Below are 7,065 nucleotides of genomic sequence, written 5' to 3'. Positions count from 1 at the left end.
GCATGAATATTTTAAACACTACTAGATATCATTACCAAAAGTAATGATTGCTACCATTAAATCAAGACCATACTGAGGTGTCTTTGGAGAGTTCAGAATAGGGAAGGTGGGTCCGTTGCGCTCTGGAAATTGTATGAAGCCTAGCACCTTCATAGCTGCTTGGGTAAGAATCACCCTGAGCTTACAGACAACTGATTCCTGCAGCTTATTACGCATGCTGCTGGCAGCCCAGGTTTTTCCAGTTCTTGTTATTGTGAAGCTGAGGAATTTACATTTGTCTCTGACATTTTGTTTTATTTGTTTCACCCTGTTCAGACACTTTTGGACTGATTCAGCCGTCAAAAACAGTGCTTTCCAATCCTGGATTCATGTCAGAATCATCTTGGAAAGTTTTTGAGCATAAATATTCGTCCCAAGCCCCATTTCAAGATCATGAATCATTTCTTAGGGTGGGACGCGGGAAGCTGTACCTACAACAAGTCAGCACATCAGCTCTGCCAGCCCACATGTGGAAGTCCAAGGAATACTACAATCTCCTCTCTGTGTTAGCTGCACATTGATAAACATGATTTTTTAGGGATCTGCTTGGAGGTAAGGTGATACTTGTATGAAAGGACAGGCAATGATTCTCTCACTTGTTCTGCATTCTGTTAATGTTGTGTTTTCACCAGTTTTTTCCTTCTTCATTCTAGAAAACAGTGAAGATACAGCAACCTATAATGAGAGGGGCCTCTGGGTGATCAAATACACAGACACTCCAAAATGCTGTGTCTTCTCCATCAGGCAGGGGCCTGCCCATACTAGAAGTGCACCAACTGGCCGAAGAGTAACCAGACTTGGAATGCGGAGAATTCGGTCAGGTAGGTATACAAATAGATACCTATTTACCATGCGCTCTGTAGTCAACACTTCACTCCTTCTTTTTACAAGGAAGCTCCAGAGAGATGAATTTACTTCTCAAGTTCACACAACCTTGTCTAAAGTAGGAGCCTTATGTCTTCATTCTGTCTCAAGATTGATTCATCCAGCATACACATACTGAGAATACACTACGTCCTAGGTAAGTGAAAAAGGAAAAGCAGGAGACACAATCTTTTCTCTTTATGCCTGAAATCCAACAAGATGAGACCTATCTGCAAAAAACAACCCAGGGAGAGGGGAGTGGAAATAAAGCCCAAGAAGGTATAGGAAGGCCAGCATCGCAGATCTTTATTCTAAGCACTATTTTTTATCTTTTAGTCAATGGAAACATTCATTTATCATAAAACAACACAAAAAGAGAAAGTACTTAGTTAAATCCATACCTGTGTTGATGTTGTCCCTTCAAATGTCATCTCCTCCAGGGTTGGAAGCCATTGTTACTGTCTAAATAGCACGTAGTGGCATAGCATGCACACCAAGAAACTTGCCTTTTTTACCCTCAGCCTAAATCTTCTTATTCTTGAGTTCTGGCCATATAAGAATAGAATGGTATTACTAGAACTTCTAGACGTGTCTTAGCTCTGTGTCTACTAGCTCTCCCTATACATATTATGTCAAAAGGCTTTCCCCCACAGAACTATGACTGTGATCTAGTTCTTACATACCACGTATACAAGAACCTTCTTGTTACATAAAGCCAGAGATCATTTCTCCAGTCTGATCAGGCCCTCAGAGTCTTTCTCTAAGCTCCTAATTCGTTGTTCTCAAAACTAAGCATTTCTGGAAACAGGGTACATTTTGTTTCTGGGTTCAGAGTTCAAATCTTTATTGTCTCTGGTGCAATGATACTCTGTTCTCTTTCTTCCACTTAAGTATATAACATGCCCCAAAGTATGTGCCAATTAATACATGTGTTTGTCTTGGGGAGCTGTTGAAATGCATCTATTTAAACTGTGATTCACATTTTCTCTTTCAGCCTGTCTGCAGATTTTTGTGCATGGATCAAATGGGGAGCCTGATTGCATTACTGTTTTAAAGAGCCAATTTAAAAGTTCATTAAGTGATCCCGGTATGTTTTTGTGCAGGTAGTAGAAATATAAAGCTATATGTGGCATTGAAAAAGCTGGAGAGTACTACTGGATTTGGTGCAGAATTCATTTCTTCATCTTTCTAAAATAGTCTTCAGAGTCTGTGTAAGACATTATTAGGGTATAAGATGATGTATTCAAAGTTCATTGACAAAGTCTCTATGTTAACCCTTTAGAAGAAGAGTAGAGTTGTATTTTAAATCTGCCAAGTCTAAACCACATGACTTGAGCTTCGCCCATCTCACACTTGCTCCCAGGATTTTGACTCTTTAGTAAAGTACGTGCATGTAGAGGAAATGCTTGCATTTCAGGCAGATCAGAGTCCTACACGTGGAATATACTGTTCTTGACAAAGGAGATTGAATGTAGAGCCCACCTCTGGTCGAAGCTCTTCCTTTCAGCTTCCTACGTGAGCTCTAAATCAATTCAACACAGTCCTCTTTCACAGGAGAAAACCAGGATCCACTTATTTTCAGTTTTTTTTTTAAAGAATTATTTATGTATTTGAAGAAGTGGGGGAAGAGGGAAAAGAGAGAGAGAGAGAGAGAGAGAGAGAGAGAGAGAGAAACCTTCTATCCAGTGGTTCACTCCTTAAATGACCAAAAAAGCCAGGGCTGGCCCAGGTTGAATCTTGGAGGCTGGAACTCCATCCAGGTGTCCCATGTGGGTAGCAGGGGTCCAGGTATTTTGGGCATTCTCCACTGCTTTCCCAGGCACATTAGCAGGGAGCTGGACTCCAGCAGACCAGCTGGGACTCAAACTGATATTTCAACATGGAATGCCATTATTGCAGGTGGCAACCTGGCTTGCTGCACCACAATGCCAGCCCCAGAATCCATTTCTATTGTTTGCAAACAACAATTCTGATTGGTTTTTAAGGGGAGATAATTCTCCCCTTATAAAGCCTTGTACAAATTTGGGACATACTCAACCGGACTTGCCCCAAATGGTGGAGTTAGAAATGTGCCAGGGGATTCCAATACAATCCCATCAAGGTGGCATGTACCAATGCCACCTCACTAGTCCAAGTGATCAATCTCAGTTCACAATTGATGACTCTGATAGGTCTAAGAGTCAAAGGGATCACACAAACAAGACAAGTGTCTGCTAATACTAACGGATAGAATCAAAAAGGGAGAGAACGATCCAACATGGGAAGCGGGATACACAGCAGACTCATAGAATGACAGATGTCCTAAATAGCACTCTGGCCTCAGAATCAGCCCTTAAGGCATTTAGATCTGGCTGAATAGCCCATGAGAGTATTGTAGGCATGGAAAGCCAAGACACCCTGGGGAAAAAAAAAAAAAGACCTAAATGAAAAGTCTCTGTGAGTGAGATCCCAGTGGAAAGAACGGGGCCATCAAAGAAGGAGGTACCTTTCTCTGAAGGGAGGAGAGAACTTCCACTTTGACTATGACCCTATCGGAATAAGATCAAAGTTGGCGAACCCTAAAGGCTTCCATAGCCTTGGCAACTCATGACTAGAGCCTTCGGAGATTACTGACGCCATAAACAAGAGTGTCAAATTGTTAAGTCAACAACATGAGTCACTGTGTACTTACATCTCATGTGGGATCTGTCCTTAATGCGTTGTCTAATGTGAAGTGATGCTATAACTAGTACTAAAACAGTATTTTTCACTTTGTATTTCTGTGTGGGTGCAAACTGATGAAATCTTTACTTAGTATATACTAAATTGATCTTCTGTATAATTGAAAATGAAAAAAAAACTGGTGTTAAATTGGAAATTGCATAGAAAATTAATTAATTTTTAAAAAATATCATGTAGGATCTCTGTCTTTAATGTGCTGTACACTGTTATTTAATGCTATAACTAGTACTCCAACAGTATTTTTTACTTTGTGTTGCTATGTGGGGACAAACTGTTGAAATCTTTGCTTAATATATATTGAACTGATCTTCTGTATATAAAGAGAATTGAAAATGAATCTTGATGTGAATGGAAGGGGAGAGGGAGCGGGAAAGGGGAGGGTTGCGGGTGGGAGGGAAGTTATGGGGTGGGAAGCCATTGTAATCCATAAGCTATACTTTGGAAATTTATATTCATTAAGTAAAAGTAAAAAAAAAATAAAGCCTTGTACAAATGAATCATCGAAAGGCATTATTTACTCATTTATAAGGACATCAATTAGGGTATAACTTTCTAATTAATTTCTGTCCAAGGTTAAAGAAAGCTGTGGTATAACAGCGATGTTGCCAGTTGCCTGAAAAGTTGAAGCCAAAAGGGAAAAACTGGTTGTCAGGGATTCCTGGACCTGGCAGGACAATGGACTAGAATCTAATCAACAGATTTTATGAAAATGCCTTCCAGCCTAAAGACCAGTGGTCCTTGTCCAGCTATGCCCCTTAGCTGGCTGTGACTCATACAAGGCTCTCAGACTGGAAGAATGGAGACTAGTGGGAAGGGCTGGGATTAAGCACTGTCTGTAGTCTCCTTGACAGTGAGTTCTTAAATCTAAGTCAAGTAATTGATTGTGAGAGGGAGCCACCTCCTTTCCAAGTAATGAGTTGGTAATCTCCCATAGCCATTTTTGTCTAATTCTAGGTGCTTTCCAGTTACTTTTTTTTTTTGCACATTCTCAAGAAATATGATTTTGCATCAAGAGGGAAATCTATCCAGCTCCTGAGATTGGAATCTTGAATCAGATCATCTACGAGATAGCTAATTCATAGATGCCTCATGCCCAAGGTAGACGAGACTAGTGCAAGACAATCTGTGGGCCAGGGAGAGGCTGCAAGAGGCTCATTTCTGCATCTAGCTCTCAAGGACAGGTAAGCCATGAATGAAGTGAAGTGATCACGCACAGGCCACATTATTGGTTCCTTAGCTCCCTGTCAGCCCAAGTGCTTCCATGCAGAACCATGGCACCCGAGGCCTGGAAGGATCGTGTCTGCCCATCATCACATCCTCAGTGGCACTCTCCACTAGAATGGCAGCTTCTGCTCTCCCTAGCTGTCTCCACCACCCTCCCTCTCACCTCCAGCTGCACCTGCCGGGCTGCTACCTTCTCAGAAAAGCCTGAGTGAGACTCTGCTCACACCCCTTTGGAGAGGTGTCTGTGGCACTCCTGTGTGGGGGAAGCTCTCCCAGCAGTTCCTGCTTATGCCTAAAACACCCTGGAAATAAATAAAGTCCCCGTTCTAACGCCTTCTACTCATACCAAGAATGCACGTGAGAAAAAAGAGAAAGAGTTTAAAAATAAAACTCACGGAGACAGGGGTTCTCTGTTGCTCAAAGAAATCCCTAACACGCATTACTTAAGTGATCATTTCTGTGACTGATTCCATGGAGATTTTTCCAAGCTAGAAGGAGGGTCTAAGAAAGCAAGTTTTCTAAATCCCTTTATTTCCAAGCGGGTGCAGGGGAGACGAGGGTAGTGAGGGCATGGGGCCAGACTGGTGACTTCTCTGCTGAACTGTAGCCCTGCTGCCTGTCCTTGGAGCCTTCCTGAGGTAGCGAGGATTTGCAGGCATGGCACAGAGTAAGTGGGGGAAGAATATGAATGCATCCCTCTTCTAGCTCCAGTAAAGAAATGGAGCTTTAGGGCTCCTGGTGTGAAGGTGACAGCTTCAGAGTCAGCCAATCCATTTTGGGAATATAGCTTGGGACAAGTTAACTTGTCTAAACTCTGATATACCTGCCTGTAAAATAGGGAAAATAAAGTCATCTTTCTTTCTCTGTCTCTGGTTGTTCGAAAGATTAAACAAGTAACTTGTGCAAAACCACTAGCCCAGTGCCTGGCAGACCCTCAAGATCAGTAAAAATTCACTCCCTTTTCTGCCCCTTCCCACCTCACTTCTTATGTTAGGATGTGTACAAAGACTGTTACTCCTCTTACTGAAGCCTGCTCAAAAAGACATTTGGTCAAAGATGTTCAAGACCCTTGGAGATTCCATCATAGACAAGTGTGGCCAAGTGTTTGCACACAAGAAGCACTGATGAATTATAGGGGTTGGGCTAACTGGGAAGAGCTTATTTTCCACAAGAATCTGGAACAAAGGAGTTCAGTGTTAAGGGGAACAATTGCATCAAAGCTTTTCTTTTTTCTTTTTTCCCTGAGTCAATAAAAACAATAATACTGCCTTGAGATGGAGGACCTGAGCTGAGCTTCTGTAAACTCCATCACAGAGATCTTAGGTGTGAGATGCTCTAGCCTCTTAACTAGCTCAGGAGTCATATCTGCACCCTTCTGGCACTTTTAGGGACAGGAGCTGCCAATGTTACATAGCACTCAAGTTAAAAATAAAACCTTTTTTTTTTTTTTACTTTTTTTTTATTTTTGACAGGCAGAGTGGACAGTGAGAGAGAGACAGAGAGAAAGGTCTTCCTTTGCCGTTGGTTCACCCTCCAATGGCCGCTGCAGCCGGCGCGCTGCGGCCGGCGCACCGCGCTGATCCGAAGGCAGGAGCCAGGTGCTTCTCCTGGTCTCCCATGGGGTGCAGGGCCCAAGCACTTGGGCCATCCTCCACTGCACTCCCTGGCCACAGCAGAGAGCTGGCCTGGAAGAGGGGCAACTGGGACAGAATCCGGAGCCCCGACGGGGACTAGAACCCGGTGTGCCGGCGCCGCAAGGCGGAGGATTAGCCTGTTGAGCCACGGCGCCGGCCAAAAATAAAAACATTTTTAAAAATTTAAGCTACAATCCACCTCCTGTTACTTGCAACTCTTGGAAGTACTTCTATACCTGGAGGGCTCTAAGGACAAATTTTCTCTTTTCCTATGGGTTACTGAAGGAAGAAGGATATTGTTTTAATTTAATAATGGGACATAAAAGTAGATAAAAGAACATCAAAATGTCGGCCATTTTGCTCTCCAAAATTAACCATGGATCTCTAGTTTTATGGTGACCATGACAACAACTGGGCAATTATATATACACATTACTTTAGTTTCTGAGAGAGAACTGCTTGAGTTATAGAGGTGTCATTTCACACATTTGCATGAACCTTTCTTCAAATGAACTCTTAACTGGGTCTTCAATATTTAAAAATAAGCAGCAAGGAAAGTGGGGGTTCTAGCCCCTTGATCATT

The 7,065-nt window shown here is 42.5% G+C and overlaps 1 long non-coding RNA gene across 1 annotated transcript; it reads left to right on the top strand.

Moving 5' to 3' along the window:
- Positions 1 to 516: 516 nt before the first annotated feature.
- Positions 517 to 2,043, top strand: LOC133748607 (uncharacterized). Its single transcript, XR_009864485.1, has 3 exons — positions 517 to 591; positions 693 to 1,060; positions 1,898 to 2,043. It is a non-coding gene; the product is annotated as an uncharacterized LOC133748607 (long non-coding RNA).
- Positions 2,044 to 7,065: the final 5,022 nt, after the last annotated feature.

The sequence above is a fragment of the Lepus europaeus genome, chromosome 2, assembly GCF_033115175.1.
Source record: "Lepus europaeus isolate LE1 chromosome 2, mLepTim1.pri, whole genome shotgun sequence".
NCBI lineage: Eukaryota > Metazoa > Chordata > Mammalia > Lagomorpha > Leporidae > Lepus > Lepus europaeus.
Note: the sequence above shows the minus strand (reverse complement) of the source record. Positions and strands in the feature narration are given on the sequence as shown.